At 47.5% G+C, this 17,338-nt stretch overlaps 1 protein-coding gene across 1 annotated transcript in view; it reads left to right on the forward strand.

The window, feature by feature from the left end:
- ARMC10 (armadillo repeat containing 10) overlaps positions 1–17,338 on the forward strand; it is a 153,521-nt gene that overhangs the window by 111,268 nt on the left and 24,915 nt on the right. The window lies entirely within an intron of this gene.

The raw sequence follows: 17,338 nt of genomic DNA on the forward strand, positions 1-17,338 counted from the left end.
ACCAGATGGCCAGGCTGACTCCCACTTTTGTCCTTTCCCAGAGTTCTGTAATAGTCGAGAAAAATGGGCCTCCCGGAAAGGCCATCGGGGAGAGGACGTGGCCTGGGCTTAACCCTCCTTGGTTCCAGCCGAGGATCCGGGTGCTGGGAACAGGGGGTCCACCGGGGCCCGGGGAGGCTCTCCCCGGCCTAGCTAGGAATCGGAAGCTGGGCCCGGGCCTGGGGCTTGAGCTCAGTCTGGCGGGCCAGGTGACCAGAGGGCCCTGCGGGTCGGGTGACCACTTTTGTCCTTTCCCAGAGTTCTGTAAGCACCCACTACGTGGGGGCTTAATAGTCGAGAAAAATGGGCCTCCTGGGCAGGCCGTTGGGCAGAGGCCGTGGCCTGGGCTTAACCCTCCTTGGTTCCAGCCGAGGATCCGGGTGCTGGAAACAGGGAGTTCACCGGGGCCCGGGGAGGCTCTCCCTGGCCTGGCTAGGGTTCGGAAGCTGGGCCCGAGCCCGGGACTTGAACTCCATCTGGCGGGCCCCGGGTTGCGGGAGCCCCCCGCCCCCCCGTCCCGCGAGCCAGCTGATGGTCTGGGCCTTCATCGGGGCCAAGGGAGGCTCTCCCCAGCCTGGCTAGGGTTCAGAAGCAGGAACCTGGCCTGGAGCTTGAGCGTCCGGCAGGCCATGGGTTGCGGGAGCCCCTGCCGTCCTGCAAGTAGCCGAGGGTCCGGGTGCTGGGGACCTGGGTCCACTGGGGCCCGGGGAGGCTCCCCCCGGCCTGGCTGGGTGTTCGTAGCAGGGACCAGGCCCGGGGCTTGAGGTCCGTCCAGCAGGCCATGGGGTGTGTGAGCCCCCCGTCCTGCAAGCCAGCCGAGGGTCTGGGCGCTGGGAATGGGGGTCCACCGGGGCCCAGGGAGGCTCTCCCCGGCCCGGCCTGGCTAGGGTTCGGGAACTGGGACCGGGCCCGGGGCTCGTGCTCCGTCCCAGGGTGCGGCAGCCCCCCATCCTGCAAGCCAGCAGAGGGTCCGGGAGCTGGTGACGGGGGTCCACCGGGGCCCGGGGTGACTGTCCCCGGACTGCCTAGGGTTCGGAAGCTGGGACCGGGCCCGGGGCTCGTGCTCTGTCCGGCGGGCCCCGGGGTGCGGGAGCCCCCCGTCCTGCAAGCCAGAAGAGGGTCCAGGCGCTGGGGACGGGGGTCCACCGGGGCCTGGGGAAGCTCTCCCCAATCTGGCTGCTTTCAGAAGCAGGGAATGGGACAGGGAGCGGGGGTGGCTTGATCTATCCGCTCCGCTGGCCCCTACCTAAAATCACCTTAACATTACGTTTACTGTGCAGTACTCAGTAGAGAAACCTTCCCCACCATTAATCACATGCCACATTTTCTCCTTATTTATATGTTCAGGAAGAAACAAGGCACCGCAACCAAAGATAAAATATCACTGTAAACCTTACCCATATTCAGTGCAAACCCAGGGATGTCCACAAGTATAGGAAGTATGGGAAATTGTCACGAAATTCTTTGGTCATATTAGCTGATCCCTAGAAACAGCGACAGAGTAAAACATGCCCTATTTAGATGCTACCAGGCTAAAATTGCCAGTGGATACAGAACAGAATACTTTGTGTCCTGACTTTAAACACCCCTGTGCCTCCTGGACCAAGGCAGAGCAGCGTAGGCGACAAGAGTATGCGACGACTGGCTGAAGCATAAATACTATGTGAGTGGAAACAACGAGGGAAGGCTCTTACCGCAAAAATACAGGAAAAGATTAATAAGGAACAAGTGTATTCCATAAAAAAATCACGAAGGGTCACTTCCTCACGGCTAGCAATGCCATTGCCAGAGAATTCTATTAAACACTCTACTATGCTCACGATTTGCCTAACACATGCATACACCCCTACCATGCGTGGTCATGCCTTCCAAAACTAATGGCTTCTCAGGGTGATTTCTTGGATGTACCCATTTCGAAAGAAGACAGAAGAAGAGGTTCTATCAGCCATAGCCAGATTAAAATATAACAAGGCTCTTGGTTCAAATGGATGCCCTCCACACTTCAACGAGCCATTTTGCCACACCTTAGCTCCCACTCGAACCTCTTCAACTCATTTGCAGATAGAGGGGCTCTGACCCTATCCATGCTTACAGCAGCAAAGGTTGTAATACTCAAACAGAGTACAGATACCTCCATGTGCGGTTCTTCTCACGACATTTCACTTATCAGTGTAGGTGCCAGATTGTGTACTGGTGTTCTAGCAACCACATTCGGTCCTTGCATGCAGAGCCTCCTCGACCCTGATCAGTTGGGCTTTATTCTGGAGAGGCCTTGTTCAGACAATACCCCAAGAACCTTAAATCTAATAGACAAGGCCCACGGATCCAAGACCGACGCTTTACTATTCGCCTTTGATGCAGAGTAAGTTTTAGACAGGTTCCATTGGCCTCATCTCAATGCCACTCTTCAGGAATTCGGACTTGGTGATAGATTCTATAAATGGCTACAGTGTGGGTATTCCTCCCCAGAGGGAGAAATTGGCATCAATGGAGTTCTGCCAACCCCATTCCTTATACAGAGAGGGGCGCGACAGAGTTGCTCCTTATGTCCCCACTTATTCGACCTGTACATGAGGCCACTAGCACAATGGGTTAGGACACGTGACACAATAAAAGGCATCCCGTTTGGGCACAGGGAACGCAAGATCAGCCTGTACGTTGACAATGCAGTCCTTACCCTCAATGCCAGCAGTAGTGGAAGAGATGAAGTTGTTTGGTGAGATCTCGGGGTTCAAATTAAACTAACAAAAGTCCCAGATTCTCATCCTCACGGTGCCAGCTTGCCAACAAGAGACATTGAGAGCTCGCTTTCCAATTACCTGGGCCCCTAAACAGATTTTTATACTTTGGGATTCCGTTGACTAGCTCCCTACAGACAACTGTGAAAATCAACTACCAAGAACTTCTCAGGCAAATCGGAGGTGGTTCTACGCTCCTAAGCACCTAAGGGGGTCTCCTGGTTGGGAAGAATATCGTCTCTCAATAACAGCCCCTCACATCATTTCTCCTTCAAGTACTTCCTCCACACCCTCCCACAAATGTGCCTCAAACGTAAAGCGAGATGCAGAAACCTTTATCTGGGCAGGCATAAGGTCATGCATGTCACTTGCGTACTCGACTAGGCACTCACAAAAGGGATGTCTGGGGATCCCCAAACATTGTGCAGTATTATCAAGTCGTCAGCCTCAGCCCCATTGGGGAAGTGGTATAGCGATCGCACAGAAAAGCACTGGTGCTTTATGACACAGGACCTTCCGTCGGGGTTTCAGCTTCTTGCCTCTGCTGCATGACTGCTGCAAGGGTCACTGGAGCACTTGGAGCTAGAACGGGCCTACACAAGCGCCTGATGCATTAAAAAAACGTTTTAAATGTGTGTTGTGTACGTGTGAGGAAGAGTTTGTTTTGAAGGAGCCTGTGTATGTGTGAGCAAAAATAAGTGTGAGTGACAGGAAATGAGTAACAGTAACTGCAAGAGCGACAGATTGAGAATGAATAAGTGTGAAGGGCATATGATTGAGAGTGACACTGAGTGAATATAATTGTAAGTGAGAGTGAATGAGAAATTATGAGTCAATGAGAGCGAGTGAGAATATGTGAGTCTGAGTGAGAGTAATAGAGAGTGCAAGTCAGTGAGAATGAGTGAGAGTATTCTAGAGGACGTTCTTGGAATATGTGGCACCCATGCCAACATGCTGATACTGGCATATTGGAGGTATTAGTTGGCATAAGGAAAAACAATCGTTGCAAATGGGTAGGGGGCAGCCATGACAAACTAGAGATATTTGATTGAATCAATAACAACATTTTGGCACTGGCATATTGTATGTAATGTTTTGCATACGGGAACACCCATGGCCCATAACAGAATTGTAGTCATGGAAATAATTTTGACCATATATGGACACCCATGGAACGGAAATTCTTGCGCTGGCATAGTGGAGGAAAATTCTTGGAATATGGGTATCTGCAGAAACATTGCGGTCCTGCCACATTGGAGGTAGTCCTGGACATAAGGGCGGGCAACATTAGGTTTTGAGAGAGGGGTATCCATGATAAAATGCTGGCCCTAACATATCAGAGATACTTTTCCACATAACTGTCACCCATTGAGGGGGTTGTTTGACCTGTATTATGTCATGATATGACAACAGTTTAACTCAGTACTCAAGATTGGTATATATGCCAATAAAAATCTATACCACAACGAAAAACTTTTACCGATGACACATGGATGGTAGCAACCTCAAAATTCTGGCATTGGCACAGTAATATAATTTCTGCCATAAAGGGCACCCTTGGCATTTGAAGGGTACACATGACAAAGCGTTGACTTTGAGTAGAAGCTGCTGGCGAGCGTTTGATTGCATCGGCTTGGCCTACCATGAAAAAACTTGAATATTTGATGAGTGCTTTTTCAGAACCTATATCTTTTAGGCAAATTGTGCCTTAAAATACACAATTAGACCCAATTTTTCCAAAATGCTATTGTGGGTTTAAGTTCTCCTGACTTCTCAAGAGAGGAAGTTAAATTTGCTACCTTTGCGCGCGCACACACAATTTAAGACCAGTATTATACCTCACCATGTTCAAAGATCACCAGCCGCCACTCGGAGGAACAGAGTAAGTATACAAGGAAAAGCAGCAGAAAAGGCCTTTGCAGACAGTTTTGCATGGTACACTATGGCCCTACTCCTCATCATTCGGGACCCTCCTCAGAGACAGGTAGTTTGGTTTCAAACCGGACAAGTGCCCTGCAAGTTGTACATTACGTTTTTAAAGACAATCCTTATGTACACCAGTAACTAGTGAAGTGCGAAAAGACTGGGCATGAAGTAATCAGTGTTCGGATGTAAGAAATCATATAGGCGGCAATTTCAAGCTCATCTGTTGAGAGATATGATACAAGGAGGCCAGATGGGATGGCGTAACCTCCCTTCATTCTTCAGTGTCCAGACCATGTAGTAGACGTAAGTAAGAGCTAGCACGGGCCCGATTATTCATTGAAGCTAGAATTTGAAGGAGCATTAGTGATTAGGTTGATGATCTTCGTATCATTAATTACACCTTTAGTTTCGGGCTTCTGGTAAAGGTTTGGATAGTCAATTGGGAAGAAATGTCCTCTGTATGGAAATCTGTGGGTGCAGTGTCTGGAGAAAGAGCACTCAAGGCTATATCTCTTAGGTCATAGCACTTCAAAAGTTTCCAGCAACATGTCATCTCCAATCAGCATCTATGTTCTCATCAGTCTCTTCTGCTCCCTGTGAACCCGCACTGGCATGCGCATAGAAGGTTTTGCTTGTGTCACCAGATGGTCTTGTAGGTACAAAGAAATACTTTGTGTGGCTGATAAACACTGAGTTAATGTTGCCCAAATTTTCCTAACAAATAATTAAAAAATGGTGATAAACAATTGCGAACACTTTTTCATGTGTGGTGTGTGGGTCCAAATTTGGGGTCAAAGTCTAGTTTGCTCTTGACTAAGTTAGCAACATTAAAAATACTGCTTTTCTGCAGTTTCAACTCAATTTTAAGATATATACATTTTTGTATGGATAAACTAATAACTGGTTGATACAATACACCACTTGGTGGTTGAGAATTCTGATGGGTAAGAAATTATTTACACGGGAGCTCAATTTGGAAACCACTGTAATGGTAAACATTTCAACTATTGCCTCACATTTATGTTTGCCACTTTGTTAGATCATTGGCTTGGTTCAGTAATTCGGGTTGAGAACGTTGTAAAAAGGAATGAATTATGAAGCTTGAAATGCAAAGTTACGAAATCTCTTGTCGAGGGATCGGCCAAATCTGAAACTGACTCGTGCCCATGTCATACTTAAGTGTTAGTTAATTATTCCTTCAAGGTACAAAATCCCATTTGGTATTTTATTACGCCTTAAGAATTGTTTCTCAGTTCTGGTTTCATGCTGTAAATTACCATACAGTTTAGCTTCAAGGAAGAAAGATTCAAGCAGAAAAGATAATTATAGTCTCCGCAGTCGTGCAGACATCATCACCTCAAATGAGGTACTAACAATTACCAACATAATAACCCCTTCATGTTTCACCATAATATGTCATGAAAAACCTTATGGGCCTGATTTTATGCATAGTCCGTTGCTTTTTTACCCAAATAATGTTTTCTGAACAAACCTTGTTTTTATTCTAGGGACTAAAACTGATTTCCAAGTTGTATATCTGCTCTCTGTTATCATGTGTCCTTATACGGAGGCCATTGTTCCTTCAATTTTGTCAGAAACAGCCAATAACAGTATTCAACTGGTTGATTAGAGCAATATAGTAAGAAGGAAAAAACATTTGACTTGTAATCATCAAGGTGAAGTTATTTAAAAAATGTAAGAACCAAAATAAAACCTACACCTTTTATTTTTTATTTTATTCGGCATTTTCATTTGTACGAGAAAAAGAAACATACATACAGTAATCAAATAAAAAAAGAAAACAGCGGGAAGTAAACAATGGTACATTGCATTCCGTTTATCACCCGGGAATCAGCTGTATGTCAATATTAATAAAGTCCCTTATGTAGCTTTGGTGATAATCTAGTTGGAGGGGGTAGTACGGGATGAGAGGAGCTGGGTGACAAATTTAAGTCTCCGTGGTTGCCTGCAGAAGCGCGGTGGTCAGCAGGGGGTTATACTTCTAGAGTGAAAACTATGGAAAGAGAGGAGCAAAGAGAAAGAAAGGGTGATATAAAGGAGATAAGGAAGGGGCGAATGGGTGGAGGGGGATATCCCAAATGCTACGGCCCCCCATTATTAGGTCGAGCCTAGCGGCAGCCCTCTGCGTGCCATGCTGTAGTAGAGTATGCTGTGGAAGCCTCGCCCACTCTCCGCCCATATTTATCATTGGCTGGTGTCATCGTCCTTGCTAAATGCTGGCTTCCGATTCATTATGAGGCTTGTTAGTCCCTCCTTGTTACCACCTGGTCGCCATTTGTTACCGCCCATGACGACTGGACCTTTTACTTGGCTTGGTACACGGTCTACGTTTTAAGTCCGTGTGCACTATTTTGTTTTGTAACTAACTAATGGGGACAGTAGCGGCTGCTTCCCGCATTTGCAGTGCGCCCACACAGGACAGTGGCGGCCATGGTTTTTGTACTTTATTACTTTTGGGATGAATTGCATGCTGAGCGCGGCGCCCGCTTTAGGGACACCGCACTCAGTTTCATTTTTTTTAAATAACTAGAATGCTTAGCGCGGCACCCGCTTCACGGACACCACGCTCTGCATTTAGATACCGCTGGGTTTGGCCCTGAGGCAGGACTGGGGTAGGGCTGCGAGGGCCCTGACGGAGCCAGATCTGCATCGATGGGCTACCTGGGTTTCGAACCAGGGTGCAAGAGTGAGAGACGGGGGAGGGGAAACACACTCTCCACGAGCGCCATTAATTTGCTGATTGGTGCTTTTCTGAAGCTATACCTTAGCACAGGCCTGTATTTCTCTTCCATGCTGTGGCAGATCACTCAACTGAGGATAGTTGGACTGCAAGGCAGTCGCATCACCCACCCTTGTTGACTGTGGTCTCAGAACAGCTCGGGGGCCCAGGGTTGCTCCTAAGGAGGGACTTTCCTTTTTGCTACGATTACCTTATTGGATATTAAGGGCCCCACAAGGACTTCAGGATTGCTTACACGGACAGGGTCACTATCACTGCTCAAAGAACCAACCCTCCCCATACATTTCAGGTCTGCCTTCCCTAGGCTTGGCTGCACTGGATAATTGACAGCATTCATCAAATCTAGCTTCTGGTCGGGGGTAGGATCTGGTTGAAGACCTGTTGCTGGACGAGGTGACTCCCCATGACCCAGTACCAACTGAGAGCCACTACAAGCAGTAAGTTACCATTCCTCCATCCTCCTTGGGGATCCAGTCTCCTGATACATTGATTGGGGCTACCGGACACACCACTTGAGGAGTGGGGGGAGTAAGCACTCTTGTTAATAGCCCCACCACAACCGACCACCAGTGACCCTAATCCTTCTGTCTCAGGGGCATCATAATGGCTAAAGCAAAGGCCGACAGAGCTGGGGAAGGGACCACAGCTGATCCTGACTGTCCAACTAAGGAAGTGGCTGTGGAACGCCTGAGCAGGACCATTCTGAGAAATTTTCTGAACTCTTGGCAGCTGTAGGCAGCCTCAAAGCCTCCATGGAACCCAAACTAGACACCTGGGTGCAGGAAGTAGGGTTTTTAAGGAATGATCATAAACTTAGAGTGAAGGATTCTGAATGCGACCTGGCAGACATCTGTCCTTTGTTGCCTGGGACCTTCCACCGTCTGATGGGACCTTCCACCGTCTGATTAGTCATCCGGTAACGAATAATTGGTCAAGGGAATTATGTCCATGTCCTTGCGACAACATCTCTTTACAATCAACCATCCATGCAATTTTATTCTGTAAATTCTATGTAAATGAATGACGAAGATGGACTGTACCTCTGTTAATTGATTCCGGTCCAGGGAAGACGTGGCTTGGCAGTTCGGGCTGGACTGTTCCCATGAGGCACAGGGTCAAGACTGATTTGCATATGGCCATGTCTGAACTGGGGTGGCGTGGTGAGCAAAATAACGATGGATTAAACCCAGATCTGTCACTGGGGGTGAATGTTTTGCCAATGTGCAACATTCCGTCCATCATCTTGTGTGTTTTGCTGTTACTGTGCACTCCCTGATTGAGGTGATATCCTTTAATGGCTGAGTCTGATCATTGTTGAGGGAGTCTCTGAGCTACGACTAGAATGGGTAGGGGATCTCTTTAGACCATGAACCACCTAGGGTGGGGAGTTATGTGTTCATTCACAGGCGGCAGGGCTGGACTTTGCTCATTAAGATTGACAATCTTGGACCCCCTCCTCACCAATGAATAGACTTTGTACTGGTTGCCCAATCATTGTTGGCGATGTCTGGTTGTAACCGATCGAAGGTGTGGCCTGAGAATTGGGGTTGATTGGGGATTGTTTTTGATGTATGTATCTCTTTTTTTCTTGATTGGTATTTTTCTCACCCTGCCCACCCTACCTGTAGTCCTATATCTTCCTTGCCCTTCAGTTCATGGATGCCATCCACTAACACACACACACACACACACACACACACACTACATGGCCACACATGACTATAATATACTCACCTGGAATGTGAGGGGTATGGGAACATATACCAAGAGACACAAGCTCTACTCTTATTTAAAATAACATCACATCCAATTCGCCTGTATACAGGAAACACATTTAACTGCTGGGGAGCTTCTAAAATTGCACAAACGCTGGCGAGGCCTTGTACTGGGCACCACTTACTCTGCCTATGCTAAGGGGGTTCTCTTATGGGTTGCACCTGGAGTTCCATTTGTTGCGGAACACACCTTGATCAACCCCGAGGGCCGGTATGTTATCGCGGAGGGCAACTAGATGGGGAGCCCCTCACCCTAGTAGTACTCTATGCTCCTAATGTGGGCCAGCCCCTTTTTTTTTACCACGCTAACACCAGCCCTTCTTCATTCAGCGCACTCGCCTATGTTCTGGTGTGGAGACTTTAATTGTGTCTCAGACCTGTACCTAGACAGATCCACCCCTCCTGTTCCGGGAGCACAGTCCCACCACATTACGAAACTTTGCAATAGTGGACTGAGAATTTCCAGGTGCTGGATGTTTGACGCACGTTATACCTACATAAGCGTGAATACTCCCATTACTCTGCATTACATGCCCTTCATACGGGAATAGATCTGGTCTTTGGCACCGGGCCGCTAGTGAATAAATTTGGGCGGGCAGAATATCTAGAACGGAAATTGTCTGATCACTGTCCCCTGTTGGTGTCTTTTCATTGGGGGAGACATCGCGGCTCCATACCTACCTGGCACCTGCAGCCCCGGGCACTGAAGGATATAGCGTTCCAGACGAACATAGGGGAATACATTGATAGATATTTTTCAGAGAATGAGGGGTCTGCTTCCACTGCGGAGGTTGAATGGGATGTGTTCAAAATGTTAATGAGAGGTTTGTGCCTGGCCACACAATATGGTATGCAACGCACTATACAGAGGGAAATACTAGACCTTGAGGGTAGACTGAGATAGGCGGAGAAGGACTGGGTGTCCGATCCAACCACATTCCCAGTACTGGTAGGCATTGGGGCAGATTATAGGAGCTAGCCATTTTTTACTTCAAAGAATACACCAAACGACAGCATGAATTAGATGATAAGGCAAGTGGGTTTATGGCATGGCAGCTATAATCCGAACGTCCATGTACAACTATAGGAGCTCTTAAATCCTGTACATAACCCATAGTGAATGCTCAATTAGACATCAATAAAGAATTGGCAATGTATTACAGGGAATTGTATCAGACTCCACTGGGTGTGACACCCGAGGCGATCCTCACTTATCTACAACCCCTGGGGACTCCCTTTCTCAATCCACTACTGAAGCAAGAGTTAGATGAACCGCTGACTCTTGAAGAGGTCTCAGCCATTAAACACATACCCAGGGGCAAAGCGCCTAGTACTGATGGGCTACAGATGGAATTTTATGCTTCATAACGTGCCCTATTGGCACCACAGTTCTTGGCTCTAGTTGAACAAGCCCCGGAGTGTGGTAACCTGCCGGAAGGGATGTGACTAGCTCTGATCACAGTGCTTCCGAAACCTGGAAGGCACCCACTAGATGTGGCACCCTACCGCCAATTATCACTTCTAAATCTTGATTATAAAGTGTTGAGGAAAGTGCTGGCAAACAAGCTGACCTCGATGCTGCACACAGTGATCCATCCAGATCAGAATGGTTTTATACCAGGTAGGAATACTTTCCTCAATATCAGTCGGTTGTTTAATGTCATGGATTGGGCACATAGGACAGACACTCAGGGCTGGGTGGCCTCCTTGGATATAGAGAAGGCCTTCAACACCCTTGGATGGACCTATCTACAAGGGCTTCTGCTGAAACTAGGGTTCAGCCTGAGATTCTGCACATGGATTGGAGTCCTTTAATCTGATCCCATGGCCAGGGTACGCACTGGCGATGTTATCTCGGACAGCTTCCCCACTGAACGAGGCACTCCACATGGCTGCCCCCCGTCACCTTTGTTGTTCGCCCTGGCCATGGAACCTCTGGCCTGTCTGTTGCGGGAAAGGCGATTTCATGGGGATATAGGGCTGCAGACCGCTCCCAGATAGTTTCTATGTATGCCGATGATACTCTGATTTATCTGACGGGGTACCCATCACTCTTACCGAAAGTCATGTCGGCTCTGGATGACTTTGGCAAAATATCCGTATTCCAAATCAACTGGGGAAGTTGTGCCTTTTTTCCATTGCTGCAGACTCCTGAACCATTGCAGGACACGGATGTAGGTTCACCCCTCCCATGGGCTCATAATACCTTTAAAAACGTGGGTATCCCTGTAACCATCAACAAGATCTGATAGACGGTAACCTTGGTAAGGCACTTCTATCCGCCACTCATTGCCCTTTTGGGCACACTTACCACTGTCGTCTATGTGTAGGGTGTCCATAGCGAAGATGTTAATACTCCCCGTCGTCTTTATTTCTTTGCAGCTCTACCGGTGATACTTAAGAAACTTGTTTTTCAGGAATTGCGATGTCTACTGGCTTCCCTGATTTGTGACCCTTAAAGACATAGAGTAAAGATTAAATCGATGACTTCGGCATTGGAGATGGGGGGCCTGGGTACACCTGACTATGAGTCTTATTACACTTCCACTCAACTTCAGTGGCCGCTGCGTTGGCTCCATGTTGAGTCTTTTCGTGAATGGGACATGCTGGGCCTCAATTTCGGGGGAGGCTCATTACTTGGATGGTTTCTGACATCTCTCTCTTTTCGCACAGTACCCAATGTCTTAGTGAAGGTTGGCGGTATGGTGCTGGAGGAAATATATTCATCACAGCAATACAGGTGTGCCCTTTGCACTGAGCCTACCCTTACTTTGTAGGGCCCTGCAGGCTATTTATTCAGTGGACGGCTGCGGGATACATGACATGGGGGCACGTGGTAGTGGAGGGCAGATTATGTACATTTGATAATCTGATGGAGGGTGGAAACCTAGGCCCGGGACAGTTTCTGTTATATTCAGCCTTCCAAGAGGTGACTGGTAGAATGTGGAATTTTGAGAGAGATCTGTCAAGGGTGGCCAGACCGCTGGGGTTGATGTTGACCGTTATGAACAGTAGGCACACTATATCTGTTATATATAACCTAAAGGAATGGTGGGAAGATAAATTGGCTGTAGAATTGCCCGACACTGTCTGGCAGAGTTGTCTTGGTTCCCTCAAATAGATTTTGCGGAACGCTCGTTTCCACTTCATGCAATTTAATTTTCTGCATTACACATACTTGTCTCCAGATAGAATAGTCAAGGTGTTCCTTGGCATGAGTACACAATGTCCTAGATGTCAACATTTTGAAGCGGACTTCGTCCATATGGTGTGAGCATGTCCATTGATCTCGGGTTACTGACAGTCAGTGACCTCTTGTATTTCCACTATCACAGATTCTGTTCTGCCTTGCGATCCAACTGGTTGCATCCTTAATGCAGGGCTGATATCAAAAAAGACAAAACACTTGGTGTGCTTTCAAGGTCTGGCTCCTATCTTAGCGAAACGTTGCATTGCCATGTCTTGGAAGCGAGAACAGCCCCCTCTGTTACAGCATGGCATACGGATGTGGTTCGATGGGCCACCGCAGAACTCTCGATAAGAGCTAACACGAGGGATAGGGATGGGAGGTGTAACCTCATAGAATAATGGGAGGACTATTTGGCTAAGCAGACCGATCTACTAAACACCGCTGAGTGACACCCAGGTGTTTGGTTGGGAGTATCCGAGAGGTGACTGAGTCTTTAGGTAATGTTACATTATGTGTATATCAATCATAAGCAGAGAGATGGAATGGCACATGAGGGGGGGGGGTTGGGGGGGGGGGGGTTTAAGGCTTGCCTGTTTGGAATAGATTGATTCAACGTCTGAGTTTATTTGTTTCCCAGTACTCCTTGAAATATGTGTGAAACTAATCTTAAAAGTTGTTACGCAGTAGCGGCTGCTACCGACCAGGGGTGTGAGGGCGGGGGAGTGACAGGCGGGAAATAATAAACATAAATTTCACTTACCTCTTTACCGACGACCACAGGCCGCCGCCTCTTCTTTCTCTGTCCTCATCAAGGCAGGAAGTACACAGCCTCCCAGAATCCCCTGACCAATCACAACGCTGTTTTAGCTGCGCCTGGGTGGAGAACATGCAGAGTGTGCATGACGCTTTGACTTGCCCGAGACGGCCAGCCAAATAATCATTCTCACTTTAGGTGCTACCACCACTCCTCCCCCTGTTACGCGGAGAGCCCTGCCCACCTGGCCTCAGCTCCAAGCTGAATTAAAAAAAACGGATAACAAACATTATTATTATTTTATTTTTGGGATTCAGCTGAAGCAGTGGGGCGACACTCCTTCGCCTTAGCGGAGGAGCTGCCACTGTTGTTACGTAAGGTCATTCTTATGCGCAAAATCAATGAAAAAATATTTTTTTTTAAAGAGTAGATGGATTCTGGGGGTTACGAAAGTGGTGGTTAAAGTTGATAGCTACTTCGAGTTTTAGAAAGTTATAGAATTCCTTATTTGGGATCCTTGAAGAGGCTTGAAGGAGATAGTGGATTGTACCAAAGTCATGCGTGTGAGGAGTGTTTGACTTTGATGGAGCATTTTGTGTCAAGCGGTTTCACCGCACACATTGTGTCTCTGAATATATTTGTGGAGTGCAGGGGTTTGAAATGGTCCATTGAGAGCGCCGTTAGAGGTGTGAATGGTTGGAAGAGGTCTTTCTCAATGTTTGTCCAAGTCGGTGAGGGAGGAAGGGATTTGGGGGGAGCCATTGTATGAATTGTTTAATCAGAAAAGCCATTTGGACTCTGCTAAAGTTGGAGAGGACCATTCCGCCTTCATCTTTGCTATGTAGTAAGATCTTAGTGGCGATTCTTTTTTTTTTTGCCTTGCCAAATTAATTGGGTGGTGGATTTATTAAGGAGTCTGAAAAAGGAATCTGAGAATTGAAGTGGGAGCATACTGATTATAAAGTTTACCTGCGGAACAATTAACATTTTGGTGCATTCTAGTCTGCCCCACCACGTCATGTGTTTGGATGACCATGTTTCAATAAGGTCCTGGATCTTTTTCAATAAGGTGTTTTCGATGTGAGAACGGGAATTGGACAATGGTATTTGAAGTAGTGGTTTTTGCCATTTGAGGTTGAAGGTTGGAGTGCCCGATAATTTAGGAGGTGCAGATAGGGTTGAGGGGGAAGACCTCAGTTTTATCTTTAAGTGTGTAGCCAGATGCCTTAGAGTAGGCCCTGATTAGGCTAAGGATTTCAGGGATCGCTGAGTCCGTATCCTGCTGGAATATGATGACGTCGTCTGCAAAAGCTGCTACTTTGTGTGCTGTCACACCAAATGGGATCACTTTGATGTTCGGATCATGGCGTATCTCTGAGAGAAGGGGTTCTATGGCTCGGAGGAAAAGAAGTGGTAAGAGAGGCCGGCCTTGTCCCGTACCTTGGGAAAGTTTGCATTTTTCAGAAAGGGAGCCATTTACCCTAACTTTGGCGCGGGGTTATCGTATAATAAAAATTCCATCTGTTCGAAGAAGGATCCGAGGTTACGTTTAGAGTAGACAGAATGTAGTCAATCCTCAAGTGGGAATTATGTGGGTGTGAGTAGAAGGTAAAGTCACTACTTGTTGAGTTAAAAAGTCTATCCAAAAATCCGTAAGATTGTGTGCAGCTGCAGGTTTTTTCACTTGCATGTGAGATTTCCCAGGTCTGAGTTAGCATGCAGATAGCCTGTCCAGGGTCAGATCCATTGGAAGGTTGAAGTCCCCACACAGTAGGATCTTGGAGCCAGATGGAATTTCGTGTAGATCTATTCAAAGAGAGGGGGAGTCTGCAGTTGTCACATATACGTTGGCTATAAATAGTTCCTGGTACTCTGTGTGAAATGACCCATCATCCTTCTGATCATTTGTTTTTGATAACTTTAATATCTGCGCATCTGGCAAATACTGTGATTACCCCATTTTTAGATCTCGCCTGAGCCAGCGCATGCACTGGTCTGGCGAGACATTTAGTGAGTGGGCTTTAGAAATCCGACCACAAGCTTTTGCTTGTGGCCTAAAGCTTGCGGTTACGCGCGTGGGCACGCGCCCAGCCGCCATCTGCCTTTCCTATCCCTCCCTCATTAAGCTAATTGCTCAAGCGCATCGCTCGCGGACTTCAAGGCTCAAGCCCGCCCAGCTGCAAGAGTTGTCTTCTGTGTGTGTGCGCGTGTGCACTCCCCCCACCCCTCCCACTTGTTTTGCAATTAAATCAAACCAGCTCCACCAATTTTTTTCTTCACACTCGCATTCACGTTTAGTTTTGTGGGGGAGAGGCATACTGGTTATTGGTTTGTTTAGGCACTTAAACAAACGTGCTCCTCTGACGGCATTGTTTTAACATATACGGCTTTCACTTTTCATTTTAATATTCAATGGGGAGAGCTGATGCCGAGACCCCGCCCACAATCTGTAAACACTGAACGGGGAGGTAGTAGAGGCTAGATGCAGCTTTCCACTGTCACCGCTAGCTTCAGCCTCCCCTTTTGCGCTCCTCCTCTCCCAGACTCATTTGGTCCTCACCGCTAGCTTCAGCCTCCCCTTTTGCGCTCCTCCTCTCCCAGACTCATTTGCTCCAGAGCCAAAACACCGGCCAGGAAAGCAGACCAGCACCTCCTGGTGAAGTCTGGACTCCTGGCTCCAGCATTCAGAGTCCCCTCCCACTGAAGCTGGTTCTCCCTCCGAAAGTTTGAATGGATTTGGGCTTCTCCAGAGCACCCTCCTGCAGCTCCAACGAAGTCAGGCATGTTATAAGCAGCTGCCTTCAAGTTACAACTATGCACTGCAAAAGGGTGCACATAGAGCTAGGATCACTTTTACTCCAGCCTGGCCGGAGGAGCCATGCGCCGCTTACAAACACGCTGTGCAGGGCGCCTCGCCGGCCGCTTGATAATCATTAACAGCAGTGCAGCGCGTGAGTGAGAGCTGTATTTTATTGTTATCGTTCGGCACTCTTCTGAAGGCAGCTTCTGAGTCACAGATCTGCGGAGCTGACTAGAGGGCCGGCGTTTTGTGGCGAGTGATGTCTGTATGTTTAAACTATTCTGTGTTTTTAGGCCGTTTTCACATGATGTTTACTTCTTTTTCTATGTAGCATGAGCTCGAGCGGAAGCTATTGAAGTGCTTTACAAAAGCAACACTTATCCCCCATATGGTTTGACCAACACGCCTTCTGCGATTCCTTACAACCTCCACTACCTATAGCCTTGCCTCCCTTTCCACAGTTTTCTTTTTCTGTACCAGTCCAACTCAAACTAGCAGGCAAAACCTTTTTTATTTAAAACTGCCATGTTGTAGTGCTTATCACATATGCTGGTGATACTGAGAGCCTTCAGTGTCTTTGTATCACTTTACAGTTGTTTTCACTACACCCTGTGATGTCCCTTCGACTCCACTCTGCTGGCCGCCATTTCCGTCCTTCCTCCCTTTCACACTAGGTGCCTCCACTTTGCCCCTCCCCCACCACAGAGCGCGTCTTGTATGTTGGTCCCTTCGACTCCACTCTGCTGGCCGCCATGTCCGTTCTTCCTCCCTCTCACACTCGGCGCCTGCACTTTTCTTTTACAACTTCATCACTGTTGCTGTGTTAGTTCAGTGAAAAATGCATATTTATGGCCAATGACAGGCAGATCTGAACCCACCCACTGCCCTTCCTGGACCGTCTTGCTTTTGACCTTCACATACATTTTGATCTGACCATATTTCATGTTTTCAGAGTCGCATATCGCTGCAAAGGACCTAAGTACAGCAGCGTACTTGGGAAAACAATGTGGCTTATAGGCATGAGCTGCCAACTTTTAAAGTAGGGAACCAGGTTCCCGTCTGGCGTCAGCTCACCATCTTGTGATTCTGGGCAAATCACTTAATCTTCCCATTACTAAAAAAACGCTGACCCTTTGTAATGTAATCTGGAGCTCGTGTAAAGTGCTCCAATGCCCTTAGGCCAAAATTGCACTATATAAAACTGCAAAAAATACATTCTCTTCTATTGATTTCCCATCTTCTGGCTTCCTTGAGTAGAATTTGTATCTTTCCATTACGGTGTTGACTTTCCTTTCATATGACATTTATTTGACTGCGTAATCAAATACATATAATTCTCCCAGCGGATACAAAGG

This window comes from Triturus cristatus, chromosome 4_1 (assembly GCF_964204655.1).
Source record: "Triturus cristatus chromosome 4_1, aTriCri1.1, whole genome shotgun sequence".
Lineage (NCBI taxonomy): Eukaryota > Metazoa > Chordata > Amphibia > Caudata > Salamandridae > Triturus > Triturus cristatus.